Here is a 17,165-nt window from a genome sequence, read left to right as displayed (position 1 = left end):
ATTGCAAACCACAATGAAAATATATCACTCATTGTTTTAAAACTTTTCTTAAATATAATGATAAAATAAATGCAAGGTGTTCTTAAAGATACAAGATGTGATAAATGCAAAACATCCTACAGAATATATATATATATATATATATATATATATATATATATATATATATATAAACTTCCAAACTAACCAAATTTTAAAAATGACCTAGTTCTGCCTCCATATATTTTGCCTTCTTATTTCCACAGCCTCAGCAGGTTTTATTAAGATTTGATGAATATACCTTGCTGTATGTGTCTATTTTCACCTAAATATTCCGTGAAGACCATAATAAATATGACAACTTTCTCCTCTTTCGCCTGTAGCACCATAGTCTAAATATAAATATAATGTAATGGTGCTATGGTAATACATATTTGAGGAACAGTTTACAACATGGACAGCTATGGTTTTTTTATGGAAAGTTCTCATGTCATTTTAAATTCAATGTTATATGTGTCCTGGACCTTTTAAATTTTATCATTTAAAATATTGTGGTAATACTACATTAGATTGAGCTTCAAAAAAAATTTCAGGACAAAGTTCAATCCTTTCAACTATAGCACAAAATGATACATTTCTAAAATTTTCTTTATAGAAAGATTTATTTTGTGTTAATTGCCATTGTCTGTGTGTGGGTGTCTATATGTGTGTATCTTTGTCTCTGTGTGTGTCTTTGTGTGTATGTGTGCATGCACTCGCAGCCTGTGTGTTTGTGTGAACGTAGGGAAATGGCATGTGAATACAGGTACCACTGGATCCCAGAAGAGGGCATTAAGTTCCTCTGTGGGGCTAGAGTTAACCATTGAGTCTCATTATAGCCACATTTTTAAAATTTATTTACATAACAGAAAATGTATTATAGAATTCTCTTCCACATGTTCACATATGGATAACAAGATGAAAATAAATAATGAAAAGTTACTTATAACTGTAAATCCATTGTGACCTGAGCCTTAATTTCTTCAATTTACAATTCAGCATTTAATATTCTGAGGGGAATAATGCCAAGAAAGCATGATCATGTTTTTAATTGAAATAGGAAAAAAGTTAACTGTTTCTATATTCCTATATACAAATAGATACCAAGCAGATTACCTAGGATGAAGCTTATTATAAGTTATAATACTTTATTCTGCACTAAAATATGTAAATTCCCTTTAACTCTGAATAACTAAAAAAAGTTTGTTCCTGAATGATTGAATTGAACAAAGTACTTGCATGTGGAGGCGTCATAACAAGGCAAATACAGGTTTCATGCTTCCTCATTTATGACAAAATAGCTTTGTGATCTTTGGCAAATTTGCATAATCACCAATTTCCCTGTCATTTGAGAACATAGATCATCTTGCTGGATTAATGTATAGAAATCACATAGCAAAGCACTTATTTGTCACATCATCATCACCTTATGCATCAGTTTTGTTCTGTATGAGATTATTTACTAGGGACCAAGGAACAGTAACACACATGTCACAATCCTTGCTTTACTTGTACACCATGGTGTAGGAAAGTTATATTAGTTAGCAAGGAATAACTTTAATTTATAACAAATCTATGCATTAGTAGAATAAATTCTTTGCTTCTAGGGAAGTAAATACTTTTATGAAATTACAATAATGTGAAGAATACAAATTACAAGTCAGGCGCCATGGAAAGAGAGACACCATCTAAGCAGAAGACCGCTTTCACTTTTCAAAGAATGTGAAGAGACACACACACACACACACACTGCAAGAATGCAATAGTTACGGTGATATGAAGTTAGAGTCTGCCAGTTCTGACCGTGCTTTGGGGGTTCAGCTCCTTTTCTTAACTCTGGAGATGTATGCTTACATGCTAACATACTATTCAGGGAACAGTATAAGTCTTCTAGACCAGAAGTTGGCATTTCTTGTTTGTTCTCTCTCTAAAATGAAATGTGAAAATCGATGAGGAAGGAAAAAGATGTAGCTTTTGTTTTCTTTCATTGTGCAGAAAGAATAACAGGTATGCTTAGTTTTTCAGCAATCGAGGATATTGCAGAAATTTTGTTTTCACCGGAGGGGTGACCAAATGCTTATTGGAGGCAGGCAGTAGAGATGCAGGGTCTTCAAGTTGCTGCCTGTGCTTAAACGTTTGTGAAGACTGTTTTCTTGAATTATCTCCGCTCCTCACAAAGCGTCTCTCCTTGGAGTCTCAGGCTCTATGCAGCTCCCTTGGAACAATTCACTTAGTGCACATGTAAATGACCTACTTTATTTCTGAAAAGAGGCTTTGGATGCGGTTTGCATGTGAACAGCAGCCCAGAAGACTATCCCAGTCCAGAATCTTTTTAGGAGAGGAGTCTGCTCCACAACAGGAATTTTCTTTGGACAAGAGGATCATTTGATCTTTGTAATCCACATCCAGTTTTGTTAATTGATAGAGCTATACAATGAAAACACTGTCTTTTGCTGGAAATTGTTCGTTATAATTCTTAGCCCTACTTCAGTATCCACAACAGGCACTTATGAAAGAAAGGAAACAATTATGTCTCAGAAAAGTACCAAACATATGAGCAGGAGACAATGCATAGATTCAATTTCAAAACCAGCTTAAAATCCCGCACTTGAAATGCTACAGAAGTGTCCTTGTCCAAAACACATCTTAGCTATCAAACTCAAATAAACAACATTCTTAATTTTCAATTGCTTAGCTTTTCTCCGAAATTCAATTCTCCTTCACTTAGACCCTACAGCCCATCCCCCCACCCCACTCCCATCCCCCACTAGCTTTTAGCTCTTTCCTTCACTGCACAGGAAGAAAAGGCAACATCGAACTCAAAGAGGCAGACTCTGTCAGTGCTGTTCACTCAGCAGAGGAGCAAATAGCGTGTGGGTCTCTCTGTCCAAGGGGCACTTTCCATGAATCCATCATCCCCCAAACCAACAAGAATCTTGGGAAGTGATTCTGCCTGGTTCTTCCACAGGATCCAAAGCTGACTCATTCAAAAAAAAACCTCTGGCTGAATCTGTGCTTTCAGAATTATGCTCAGCCCTGCATACTGCATGGGTACTGCTCCATGCTTACCTTGACATGCTACCCAAGCAATGAATAGCGTTCTTTCAGCTCCTACCAACATAAATTTCTTCTTTTGCCCCAAATCCTCTTCCCTTCCACTATCGCAACCTGCAATTCCTCCTTCAAGTGCTCAAATTCTATATTTTTTTGCCATCAGTCAGCCAGCTTCCAACTCAACTAGGAGAGGACCACTCAAGATACCCTGGATCTTGAGAGAAGATGCTCTTGAAGAGACAGCGGGGCGGGGTGGGGGGTGGGGGTAGGGAGGTGTGGCGCAGTCCCTCCTGCAAAGGGTCCTAGCGCCATCTCTATGCCACATCACTTTTCTGTCTCAATCCTTAGAGGTTTCGCGAAGAGCTTGCAAGAGAAACCCGCAGCCATCCAGCCTTTTCTTCAGTACTTGGGAAGCGGAATAGTCGCAGTAAAGCTTTGCTGAACTTGAGCGCGGAATCGAGGTTCAAAATAAAACAATCAAGAAACCGTCCTGGCGAAAGTTTACTTTCCTTTTTTCCGTTAAGAATGATTTCGCGCTTTCCAGTCCAGGAAAGCAAACTTCCAGGGAATGGATTCTTCGCGGGCTCTTGTGGCAGATCTCTGACGTCTTGTCTTCACCGAGTAAACATAATTATGTTTAGTGAGTCCAGTTGTGCAATACCCAGGGGGCATCCCACATCAAGGACAGAATATGTTGCCACAGGAATTACCGGGATACCTACACCACAGCTCCTCTTGCCAAACAAAGTATTAGAAAAGGAAACGGAATGGTCTGGATCTGCAGGTTACTAGCCTCTCCTCTGTCTCCAGCGGAGTCTTTTGCTCTCTACCATCCAGTTTTCAATAAAAGCATAGAACCCGAAATTTGTACTGATCCAAAAGCTGGCCCACACCAAGTCCCTGAGCCAGCCGTTCTTTGCAAAACCACCAAACTTCGGAAGCTCTTTGAGAGAAAGTTATACCAGGGAGTGGGCAGGAGGGAATGTTGCAAGGCGATTCTGTTCAGAAAACTATGTCGAAGTTCCTCCAATAAAAGGATGTCAGGGAGCCCCTTGCTCCTTAGTAAGGTGCTGCAGGCACTTCATTTCTCCACAGAAGAACGGGCGCTGGTGACCCTGAAAAGAGATGATGGGAAGAGGGTCTGAAGTATTGCTATCTCTGGGTTCAGGGTACGTGGAGAAGAGCTGACCACAGGAAAGAGCTAGAAGTGAAGACTCCAGACAGGGCGGGGAGGCAGGAGGTAGCAAAAAAGACTTGAGAGCTCCGTTTAAGAAAGAGGAGGACCAATGTCGCTCTCAGTCCTATTCTGGGAACCTCTAGTGAGGGCTCTCTCCTGTCTCTCTCCTGTGGCTTGGGGCCGTGATTGCGAAGCTGGGCGTGCGTGTTGGTGCGCGCGCGCGGGGGTGTGCGTGTGAGCGGTGCGTGTGAGCCGGGCGTGTGTGCGCGCAATCCGCGCGCTGAGTGTGGCCGCCGGGACACAGCAGCCCGCCGCACGCCGGGTGTCCCTCTTTCCTAGCTCCTCAGGCACCTCACCCGGGCTCCTGCCACCCGCACCTCAGCCATTGCAGCCTCCACTCAAAGTTTCCTTGCGGCAGACGCCTAGGCGCAGCGGCTGGAGCCAAGACGCCGCGGTGGAGGGCGATCTTCGGCGTGGCTGTGCTGCCAGCACCTGCTCAGCATCAAACCCGCCAGAGCGCAGATTTTCTTCCCACTTGGCGGGAGCAGGGGGAGGAGTGCGGTGGGGAGAATCAGAGAAAAAAAGCCCCAGCTCCCGACAGCATACACAGCTTAGCCACACACCGCATTTTTGGGGGGGTTCTCAGAAGAAAACTGGATCCGCAGCCAAGTTGCCTGAGCGGGGACAGGGGAGGTTTCCACTGCCGCCAAGGTTGTCTCTGTCTTGACTGCTACAGGCTTGGGGGTTTAGAGACCCCCTAGGCTGTCAAGGCTTTAAAACTGACATTTTTCTGCCTGGGCCCTTTGAAAGGGTAGCCTACAGAGCTAAGGCAGGGGGACGCCGGAGAGAAGCCCCCGGACTCCTGTGTGGTTCATCCTCCTTGGCTTTGGATTTTTAAGGACGCGAATGGGGCATGAACAGCATGTCAAGGTAAGAAACCACAGCCCTGCTGTTTGGATCTCCAGAGAGAACAACTTAATATAGATGCTGGGGATGCGGTGGGGGGTTAAGGTAAGTTACAAGGACCCCCCTTCCCCCCAGGCTGTTGCCACGCAGCTGCATAACCCGCGCGAATGGCTCCGGGCTGGCAAGTGGAAGACTAGCTAGTGCAGATGGTTAAGAACTAGGCAGCAAAAGGGAGTGTCCTATGCTCACACCTCTGGACACCTATTGGAAATTGCATCTGGAACTGGGTCTTCTGTCCAGGCTGATTTACATCTGGGCTTGGCTCTTGTTTTGTTTTTAATTTTCTATTCTGGAGATGTTTTTGTCTTTAGCTCCTCACATCCATCCCATCATTGGTATAGGGAGCTTTGGGCGCAGGTCGGGGCAGTGGATTGGGTAGCAGGTGAGGCTAGAGCTGGCTGCATAGAAGCAGGGCTCAGGAAGAGCATGCCGCCGCCGGGTCCGCTGGCTGCTGCCGGCGTCGGAGCCTGAGCGCCGCGGGTTGGCTGCAGTTTGCTTGGCCTCCGCTAGAGGCTCCCAGCGGGCGCGGCGGAATCGGTGGGTGTGGGGGCGCCCGGCGGCTGAGGGGCAGCTCCAGGAACGAGGGTGCCTGCGGGGTAGCCGAGGCGGCGCGACAAAGGGAGTCCAACCCAGCTGGGGAGGGGAACCTGAGCCAGAGTCCCAGCTCACCTCCCAGGTGGTCACCCCATCTCCAGGACGTAAGTCGGAACCCAGGCTGTGCTCTGGAAATCGGTGTGGGGAGCCAGTACCACTTCAGGGATATGACCATAGTCCGAGCCCAGAGGGCAGCCCCAGGAGGTAAAGCCTCTCTCCACTCCCAACCCAATCTGCGGTCTTGGGAAATACTCAGGGTGACTCTCAGATGGCAAAGAGGGGAGGGTGGGAGGTAATCTGTGATGTTCCTGTGTATAGTGCCTTTCCTTCTCCGTGGCGTTTTGGGGACTGTACATTCGAACTAATCCCTGTTTCACCCCCTACTCTGGACATTTGTTTTCTTTAACGGCAAGTTTTTGTTTTTGTTTTTTAAATAATGTACTTTCTTCTTAATATTATTTTGCTGGCACAGAGTGCCAAGTGGCTGTGGCTGGCCATCACTAATTTCCAGGAGCTAATCTGCTTGGTCCCCTCTGAGCTGCAGTGAACCAGAGTGCAAGACTCAAGGGATGGGGTGTGGTGAAGAAAAGAACATACCACACCCTCTCCTCTTCCTTCCCTTTCCTCTTCACCTACTGGTGAAGTCGCCCCATTCAGCATTTTACTGAGACTGAGCTCTTTGCCCAAGGCACTGACTCTGAGAACTGAGCAAAGCTGTTGAAATGACGTGGGGAAGGAAAGAAAAGATGAGTAGGAAGTGACAGCCAGAAGACCATGGTGAGGAGTAAAGGTGCAGTTAAGGCACTGGAGGAAGTGGGGGCCAGGGTCGCTGGGAAATTGCTTTGAGTTCAGATTATTTGATGTGATTCTACACATTTCACAGTGCCTCTGAGATTTTCCAGGATGCTTAAATCACCACAAATCTCTCTGTTAAGTACTGACTTGGCCAGGTGGACACTGGATATGATTGATTGCTGTGTATAAACCACACAAAAAGTAAATAAATATTTAAGATATTGTGCATACTTGGTGAGGTCACCCTATCTCTGTCAGAGGGCTGGAAAAGCATTTTCCAGGGTGCTGTGCCAGTTTTGTGCTTATCACACCACGGTGGTGATTTTCTACTCTGATGCAATTTCAGAGTGCACTAGGGGCAGTTGTTACACCTCTTGAGACATTAACCCTCTTGTGAAACAATACTCAAGGAGTGGGGAAAAGATGGATCATTGTATGCTCTAGGAAAAATGAATAAAAGCCCAGATCCAGCAGTTATGAGACATTAGACCACTAGATGAAAATGAGAAAAATGACTTTCGGAACTGAGAAGCAATGGTCGACGCCTAAAAAGGAGATCTTTCTCAGGGTGCTCTCACCATCTGTATTAGTGTATATCACTTTCAATACAGTTGAGGTGGGAGGCAGACACAACTGGAGCACTTCTCACCTAGAGCCACCATATATGTGTCGGAAGAGCGCTAGGTGCTTTTATGTCTTAAAGTTCTTAAGTGGAAAGACTGCCTATTGATGATGAAAATGTGGGTTATGATTCATGTGGAAAGCATCCGTCATTTACATATTGACTAACCTACCTATGGGGCTCTATTTTCATAAGACAATTGAAGTATAATTTCAGGGGAGGCTAGAATATGCATCGATGCTTTATATTGCAGAATATTACACACCATGACAAGGAGAATATTTCTATAAAGTTTTTCAGGGGAGGCAAGAATAAATATCCTACCAAGGTCTCTAGAAAAGTGGTTAGTCGTTAAAACATATTGTCCTTAGAAATTTTATGAGGTTAAAAAATGTTACCAGTCTATATACTTATCTGCATGTACAGCCACAAAGCATGGATTTTGTATTATTAACCAAAGTAATTAAAAAATTTGGGTTCAGTTGTCTTTCTGGAACACATCTCAAAGAAAAAGTTTCTTTTAAATTATAAAACTGTGTTTGAGGTGTAAAATGTCTTATGTTTCATAAAATTTCATTGACTCATACAAGTGATGCTTGAGGCACTATATCTAAAATATTTTCTCCCTAGTAAAGGTGATTTTAGGAAAAATCAAATACTGTATTCTTTCAGGGATGCTCCAGACCTGAAAATGGCCTGGATCCTATGAAACTGGATCCTATGTCTGGAATAAGAATTGATAGGAAGTTGTCACAAACTAATTGGCTTGATGCTTCAATTAAAAACTGATTATTAACTGGCTCTGGCAGTCATTATGGTCGATTTCCTTTGGTCTTCAGATATTCTGGGAAAGGACTCTAGGTGGAAATGTTTTCCTGCAGCACACAGAGAAGCAGTCACTATATGCAGACAGGCTTGTCAGTTACTGATTCTCCAATCTGGTTGGTTTTTATCCACAAGGCAGCATGTTAGATTGAAAAGAAAATCAATTTTCTGACTATATATGAACATTTCCCTCATTTTACAACCCTCAAACTAACCTCTTTAGGATTTTGATGAGACGATACATCACCAAGCCACATCCTTTTATGATTTAGGGGTTACTTCAGCATGACAAACTTTAAAATCTGGTTAAACATAAAACAATATATATCCTGAAAGAAAAAAATTGAATTTGTAAAAGATATTTAATAAGTGCATGAAAGTAGAACAGCTCAGATAGGTTAAATCCCATGTCTCAGGCTCACCTCTCCCACTGTACTCTCCTTTGTGGCTTCATGGGTTTTTTTGTTTGTTTGTTTGCATTGGGTTTTTCTGTGCATTTAAAAATCTTTCTTCCTTCCTTCTTTTAAACTATTTTCTTCCGAATAAAATTCTTGCTAGGTGTTTTACAACTAGTAGATATTAAGTAGTTTTTAAGTAGGTGGTAGTGGTTTCTTTCTTAATGTTTCTCAATCTGGCAGGAAAAATAATCTGGTTTTGCTTCTGGGAGGCAAAGAAGGATGGATGGGATGCTGTGGAGCTTGTGTGTTGTTACTTCTGGTGACTTCCATCCATTGTAGCAGCAGTGTAACCAGATTTGCCCTGTTCACCATGAGTATTGCTCCTGGCAGTGCATCTGTTCAGAAATAACTAACAACCTTTCAGACACTTTAATTTTACCCAAGATATTGTGTGTGTGTGTGTGTGTGTGTGTGTGTGTGTGTATGTGTGTGTGTGCACTTGTATCTGTCTTTAAGTATGCTTATTATGGCACGAGTAGCAACTGTGATTGCTTCCATTAAAGGCAGGTAAGTTACTCTATACACAGGAACAGCTTTGAAATATTTAGCTTCTAGACTGATGAGTCAGTAGCTTAATCTATAACATTGAACTCAAGCTTCATATAACAGCTTAGTTTTTACAGTCGAAGTAGCTGTAGGAAGTCTGATATCTCCTTTGCCCTCTTTCATTTTAGTACCAGTTATCCTAGTGATAAGTTTTTACTTAGTTAAATGAATTATCAAGAAACTAGTAGATATTGATGATTTTTGTATGTCTATAAAATTCTGAAACTTTATTGAAATAATTATGTGGTCTTTTGATAAATCATGAAAACCAATAGGATTTGTAATTAGAATACATTTTTCTGTGTTTCTTAGTTGCATTCACTGGTCAATAGTAAGCAGAGCCTAGTTGTCACTGTAAGGCAGAAGTCATTTCCTTCTTTTCAGCTTTGGATTCACTGTCAATATGAGTTTATTTTCAATGTAAAATGAGTAAGACTAAATGCAAGCCTAGGAATCTAGGCTAGGAAAATTGCATCGTGTTTCAGATAATAAAACATACTAGCGATCTGTCTATAAAAAGGGAATTATCATCATTACAAAATTAATAACCAAATTTTAGCATAGCAGAAATATATGCAGAAATTTACAATTCCTGGCACATTCCAACTTCTAGATAGGGCACTACAGAGTTTTTGAAATGGATCCTAAATTGGACTGCATAAGAGGATCATACAGTTACATTATAATATAATATAACTATGGTTAGCTGCAAGGTATCTATCTAGTAGCCAGCATGAAGGGAAATAATAAGCATAAAAAATGCGTTGCTCCTGGTGTGCCCTGGGAGGCAGCAGCAGTGCCTTGTGGGAATGTTGACTTTTGAAACAGTGGGCTTTATTGATAAAAAGGGAAGTGCCTTTGTCATCCTAATCATTTCTTCTAAACTTGAACCTTATACATATACACACATACATATATAATTCTTTCTCACTATACAGGCACATGTATATGTGTACATATGGGTGAGGAGAAAGATACTGGTTTATGTGAAGATATGTAATGACTAGAATATACTTTTTAAGCTTATGATTATGGATCACATATAGTTTCTCTTATACAATTTCACTTGTACATAACCATGAAACCATACCCTTGGTCCATTTGTATCAGTTAATATGCAAACAGTTTGGGATGTTAACATATTTTCTATTTTATATCTGGCATATTGTTCATATGACTTCTATTTCTTGAAAATATCAAATATGCATATAATGTTTATTTGTTTTAATTCCCTAAATCCCCTTAATGCTGCCTGTATGTGCATGGATGTGATACTATTTAATGGAGCCAAAATAGTCCCTCAAATCCCACATGCTTGACAGAAAACTGATTCTCTATCATGTAGCAACCATCAATTGTCAAGAGTGCTTCAGTAAGGTGAGCCTTCATGATACACTCCTCAGTCCAGTCTGGGATTTTAGAATGCTTGGTTTAGCAGGTCTTTAGCACAAAAGTCTCAGCCTTTATGAATTTTTGTGTGCAGTGGCCCTTGTCATATCTGGAAAGTTGTGTTCTGTTGTAGGCATCTATTCCCTCTGGCTGTCCTCTTTCTTTTTGTACCCTCTTCTAGGATGATCCCAGAGCCTTTCAGGGGCCAGAGAGGGCGATGTTATATAGATGTCCAAATTAGAGTTGAATATTTTAGTTTCTTAGTCTTTGCATGTTATGAGTCTTAAATAGTAGTTACCATCTACTCCAAAGAGAAACTTCTCTGATGAGGGTTGAGAGATTCACTTATCTGTAGGTATAAAGTTAAGGGCTTAGGGGGTAGTCTATTACGTTGTCCATCTAGGTGAATAACGGTCCTAGATACTCTGTACATCCAATCAGAATGTGGTTGTCTATTCCCATAACAGACCTGCTGGCATTAACTAGTAGGGATATCTTGCTGAGCTTTATTGTTGCTCATAGGGCTTACAGCTAACTGGTGACACTATTTATCACTTTTCTCCCCTGATATTATGCATAGACCTTACAAAGCTTTGAGGAGCAGTCAATAGGGATGAAGCTCCCACCTCAGCATCATCTTGATCCCTCTCAGTTCTATTGCTTGGGATTTAGAATATTCAAGAATATTGTGTTACCATCAACTTCCAGAAGGAACCAAAGGCCCCCACTATCCAATAGTTTAGAGTTAAACCTTACCAGTATTGGCTTTTTGTATGAAATTCTCTAGTGTTGAGGGGAGGCTTAGTGTAGAGAGTAATTCATCTTAAAGCTCATTTATATACACACATGTATAGGAGGGTTCTACAGTAGTAGATTTCTGAATGGTATTTCATTCAGAGGTAAATCTTTTGTTTTAATTATATCTCCCCACATTCCCTTCTCTACCCTGCCTTTCTCACCCCCATTTAATACTACCTGTTCAATTATCTTCTTTCCCTCTTCATGCCACCTGTATTCTATCCCTCTTCCTTTGAAATTATCCCTCCCTGTCTCTCCTAAGTCTCCAGTTATACATTATGGATATGACTAGCATGAATGGCCCCATACATCCCAAAGACATTGCATTTGTGCATAACACCTTCCTGAACAAAGCTGGCGGAAGATGGATAGGATAAATCCACACTGTGGAAACGAACTCATCAATTTAAATAAATAAAATAAAGCCAGGCGGTGACTTATAAAACCATTAAACTGGCATATTAATTAAAGAAACCAGAAACAAGACTATTGCACGGTTTTGCTTATATCTGTAAAGATTGGTAGTTCTGACATATTGGGGGTGGGAGGGAAATTGAGCATGAAGAATATTTGAGTGTAGTTGAATCAACCCTGCCTTTGGATTGTGATGAAGGATGAATGAATATGTTAATTTACTACAATATTTTAATTGTTTAGTTATGTAAATGATATAGCATATACTTGCTATTTTAAAAAAACAGGTATAAAAAGTAGGAACTCAAAATTAAATAAGACACCAAAACCTTTCTCTATATAAAACATTGGCACAAACCATCTCCTTAATAAAAGCCCTCCAACATTTAAGAAAGAAACAATACCAATTCCAATCAGATGAGAAAATTATGGAGGTATTGCTTTCCAGTTCATCCAAAGATCAGCACTATCAGGATACTAATATTATGAAGAAGTATAGTAAAGTTACAGACAAATATTTGTACAGCAAATATACCTAAAATTATTGATAAAAGTAGAATTGTAAATAGTAACAAGATTTAAAGAGATAAAATACCATTACGATGTTGACTTATTATAAAAATGCAATGTTGGTGTGACACTAAAAAAGAAATAAAAGGTTCACTATATTGACGAGTATAAAATAAAAACCAACATATAACTACATCATGTGTATAGAATTAAATATCTGAGAAATATATTAATTAATTGTGCAGGGGATTGAATGCATGACTTGAATTTAACTCATCTTAGTCAAGTGTTCTGCCACTGAGATTACAACCTCAGTTCTGATACTAATTTTTAGAAAATCTCTTATCAAAGTGGGACTAGTAAAGAAAGACTTTGAAGTTGATTAGAAAAAAACCCTAAAGTATATGTAGAGTTCATATAATACTTTGAAGTATTATATTAAAGCCAAAATTGTTTCCTCTGATCTAAGAAAGGAGATGATAAAGAAAGAGGGGAAATAGACTGACAAAAAGGAGGTACATGGAAGGAAACCCCTTAAGTACAGAGTGGGAAGTAGAAAGAAAGACGATCCACCTGCCCAGCATGGGTAGGCAAGCTTTGCGGTTCTCATGCAGTGGCAGTTGGTTCAGGAGATGATGAACGGAGTAGTCATTGCATACCCATATGGAGAAATCTCTAAGATGCATTGTTATGAGGAAAATCATGATTGAAGAATAATAATTTGTATAGAGTGGATTAATACAACAGGTATCAAATATGTATTTCATTTGTGTTGAACTCCAGCATAAACAGCAAAGCAAAGCAAAAGAAAAACAGCAAACAAGACAAAATATGCCCATAGGCTTTTGTAATAATAAAATCAACTGATAGAAGCTAAATGCTTAGTAAAATGTTGTTTTTAATGTCTGAAAGAAAGAAAACTCAACCACATGGGTTTACTCATGAGGACTGAGAGAGTTGCAGGAAAATTTCTCAAAGAGATACCTGATAGCTGGTGAACACACAGCAAGCGACTTATATGTAACCTACTGAATATATACATGTGCTTAAGGTTGACGACTTTGGATTGAATAACATATCTGAGAGCTTGTCCCCCTGGGGAAAACTGATTCTCCATCTCTATACAGATATTGGCTACTCTTAGTTCTTCATCTAAGGATGGGGAACTGTAAGATTTCCTCACCCACAGTGGGGTATCAGCAGATGCTGTACGCTTACGTAGTGGTGATGTCCTAAGCAAAATCACACGTTAGTGCAATTTGAATGATTGGACTTCTCCTTGATATTGTTGAAATTCATTTTGTTGTTGTTGCTGTTGTTGTTGTTGTTGTTGTTGTTGTTGTTGTTGTTGTTGGGTTAGCAATAGCAATGAAAAAATAATGTGGCATGTGTGATGTGACACGCACTGCACACAGAGACTTGGGTCATTGCTCCCATATTGGATGCGGATGCTTACTCTCAAACCTTTCCCATGAGTCACTTTAATCATTTGTTCCATTACTCATGCCCTTAATATATTCCATTTAAAATATTCTTTATTAGTAATTGTCCGATAAATCTGGAACATTATCTTCAAACACTATGGCCTATATTAGACTACTTCATACATGGGTTAAATAGTTAATTTTACTATTTTATAAATTAAATTTTATTCTCCATAACTAAATTAGTGTGTACATTTTCTCTTCTTTCCTCTCAAGCTCCTTGATTGCAATCACTGGGAAGCGTTCTAACACATTTTTCTATGTTAGTGATAAGCTCAAGTTATAAGAAACATTTGCATATGTGCAAAGCTGCATTCAGCTTTCTCTTTATAAGGGACTGAATAAATCTGAAACAGAAATGTAGGCTGGTGGAAAACCTATAATAAAAATATGATGTATTTATGTTATATTTTAATGAGGTATGAATAAGATTGAAATAAATGTGAAATAATAGAAATCCTGATATTTGTTGCTGCTTATGTCGCCTATAACATATTTAGGTTAAGTAAATACTAGAAAGAAGATTAGAGGAGTGTCCTGCAAAGTCTGTAGCTCTGGTTCTGCAGTCCATTCTTAGGCACCCTGACTGTAGATTTTATGGCAAGTGGAAGAGTAAAGCTCAAAGGACTGTTCACTCACTGCACAAAGAAGGGTAAGTGATTCGTGGAGAGCACAAAGGAGGGTGCAAGGTTTGACTCAATAGAAATTAATGATTTCAAACTAAACCTTTAGAATATGGATGATCACCAGATGTTTTGTCAGGAGTGATGACAGAAATGTGGAGGTCATTTGCATTTTGGAGGAGATGGGCAGAACACTAACCTTTCCCTTAGCTCTCCTTTGTAAATAAAAAAGAGCACTGATATTCCAACTGTACTGCTTCCTTTATAAGAGTGAAGTGATAGTTAATTTAATTAATAATTTATACTTAACAGTTACATTTGAAAATCAGAATTAAAACACAGTAGAACTTGTTAATAAACTCACTCAATGTTTTTATATATATCCCCAAGTGGTTGTACTTTGCTATTCCTCCAACTAAGAGACTTTCCTAGATCACATAGAAATTCATATTCATTCTTTGAAAACTAGCTTAATGACAGTAGCAAACCATTTTAGAGGCTTCAAACAAATAAAAGTTTCTTTTTTTATAAGCTTGTTTTACAACGTACGCTTACTGGTGTCATTATTATTAATTGTTATAATTGGCCTGTATGTCTTTCCAAAGCATGTGAATCAGGAAGGTAAAAATTCCATTTCACTTATCATCTTTCAAAAACTAATGTTAAAAATATCTCTCACTATTGGCATGTGATCTTGAAGAGACTGAATTTTAAATTATGTCTAAGACCACATTGTTATTTTTTTCTGATCAAAAGGAATGTTGCTGCATATAATAAACAAAAATTAACAATTTGACTTTAAATTTTGACTCTGCAATTGATTGGTAGTTACTGAACTCCACCCCCGAAGTAGTCTCCAGAGCTGTTTATTGCCTAAGTATAAAACAAAGAACATAAACGATTCTGCCCTGTGTGCTATAGATGGAGTAGCGGATATTGGGCCAGGACATTGGCATAAAGTAGAATTGTATATGCAATAATTGTATAAATGAACTTGTTCCTGTATTAAGTACATGACTAAAAGTCAATAATAAAACACTATTAAGGACAATTAAATGTGTCACTATCAAAGAGATAAACTTAAAATGTTTACTCTGGAAGACTTTTGTTGCCCATTCACAACCTGTATTCTCTGGACTTTGATGCGATTTTAGTTTTTTGGTGATAAAACAGGAGTAACAATATGAACCAGTCAGTTAGCCGTAAAGATACAGTTGGTAACTTTCATACATTTGTCTATGCCTGGATTGGAAGTTGTTGAAGAACTGCCAGATTTAACCCTTTTCAAATTATAATCAATATACATCAATAATCTGTAACATTAAGTTTCGGATATTTGATATCTTCAAGTACATATATGTCATATGTTCTTCAATGCTTTCTGTATCACTAGTGTATATATATATATATATATATATATATATATATATATATATATATATCTCCCATGTAGTTACTGATTTAAGGAAGCTTTCTTTTCTTCTCAGTGAACTACTACTACTGTATTCTGATGGTAGAAGGGTTATCATTCTGAGCTTGTGTCTAGTTTATTGGAAGTAAATTATGTTTTTCATCTCTGCCTAGCGTTCTTATTTGGCCATGTTCCAGAGCCTAATCAGGTCTTCTGCCATTCATTTGCTGTGATGAAACACTGTCACAGGTGTTTTTGTTTTTTTTTGTTTTGTTTTGTTTTGTTTTTAATACATTTTTATTAATTTATACATATTACATCTCAGTTGTTAGCCCATCCCATGTATCCTCCCATTCCTCCCTTCCTCCCACTTCCCCCCTACTACTCCCCTCCCCTCCCCTAAGTCTGTGTCTGAGGGGGACCTCCTCCCCCTGAATATGCTCATATGGTATCAAGTCTCTCCTTGGTGACCTATTATCTTTCCTCTGAGTGCCACCAGGCATCTCCGTCCAAGGGACATGTTCAAATATGGGGCACCAGAGTTTGTGTGAAAGTTAGATCTCCTTCTCCACTCAACAGTGGAGAATGTCCATCGGCTAGTCCGGGTAGGGGTTCAAGGTTTTTACTGCCTATTTTTTCCTTGGCTGTCGCCACAGTTTGCAGAGGACCCCAGGGCCCAGACTCGCCTATAGTTTTCCAGGACCCACTGGATCCTTCCATTTCCTCTTTCTCCCAGGCTTCTCCCACCTAAAGTTTCAATAGGATGTCCTCCCCTCTTACCCACTATTCTGGTAGGTACAGTTTTTCATGGGGACTTACACCTTGGACTAGTGTCTCGATATAAGTGAGTATATACCATTTAGCTCTTTTTGCTTCTGTGTGAACTCACTCATTATGACAATTTTGTTTTTGATTTACATAAGTTTCTCACAGATTTTTGTTTTATTTTTTTAAGACAAGGTTTTTCTGTGTAGACTTGGCTGTACTGGACTCACTTTGTAGATCAGGCTGGCCTCGAACTCAAAGAGATCCGCCTGCCTCTGCCTCCTGAGTGATGGGATTAAAGGAGAATTCTACTATGCCTGGTTCTCACACATTTTTTATTCCTAAATTTGATTTTATGTGTTTTGGAGAAACTCCTGGGCAGTTTAGTGAGATTCTAAACTGTCCCCACATTTCAGTTACAGCAATATATCTCACAGTTTCCAGGACTCTTCTGGTGGTTTGTGTTATTTCTCTCTGATTTTTCTGAAGATATCCTCATAGTTTTGGTTTGATTTGGCATCATTCTGCTATGGTTCTTCTTAGTTTGCATATAGTTTCCTGTTATATAACATTAACCTGACAAATCTTAGATTCAGTTCATACTGACAGTTTCCACCAGCTTAGTTTCAAAGAGTTCCTTGCTGGTCTCTTGTACTTGGAAATGGGTCGTGTCTGCTTCTGCTGCCCTTCCCAGTTGGTTCTGATGCTGTCTGCAC

At 39.7% G+C, this 17,165-nt stretch overlaps 1 protein-coding gene across 6 annotated transcripts in view; it reads left to right on the top strand.

Moving 5' to 3' along the window:
• Window positions 1-209: 209 nt before the first annotated feature.
• The window catches only part of LINGO2 (leucine rich repeat and Ig domain containing 2), a 1,231,101-nt gene continuing 1,214,145 nt past the window's right edge, over window positions 210-17,165 (top strand). For 3 of the 6 annotated variants that reach the window (XM_084795136.1, XM_084795135.1, XM_084795139.1), the window contains exon 1: window positions 210-5,179. The gene's annotated coding sequence lies outside the window, so the exon portion shown is untranslated. Of the gene's footprint in view, window positions 5,180-5,779; window positions 5,914-14,126; window positions 14,303-17,165 lie in introns of those variants that run through there. The other 3 variants (XM_084795140.1, XM_084795145.1, XM_084795142.1) reach the window with 2 other exon arrangements.

Source organism: Acomys minous (genome assembly GCF_964271855.1).
Source record: "Acomys minous genome assembly, chromosome: 1".
NCBI classification, from domain to species: domain Eukaryota; kingdom Metazoa; phylum Chordata; class Mammalia; order Rodentia; family Muridae; genus Acomys; species Acomys minous.
This window is presented reverse-complemented; position numbering and strand designations above follow the sequence as displayed.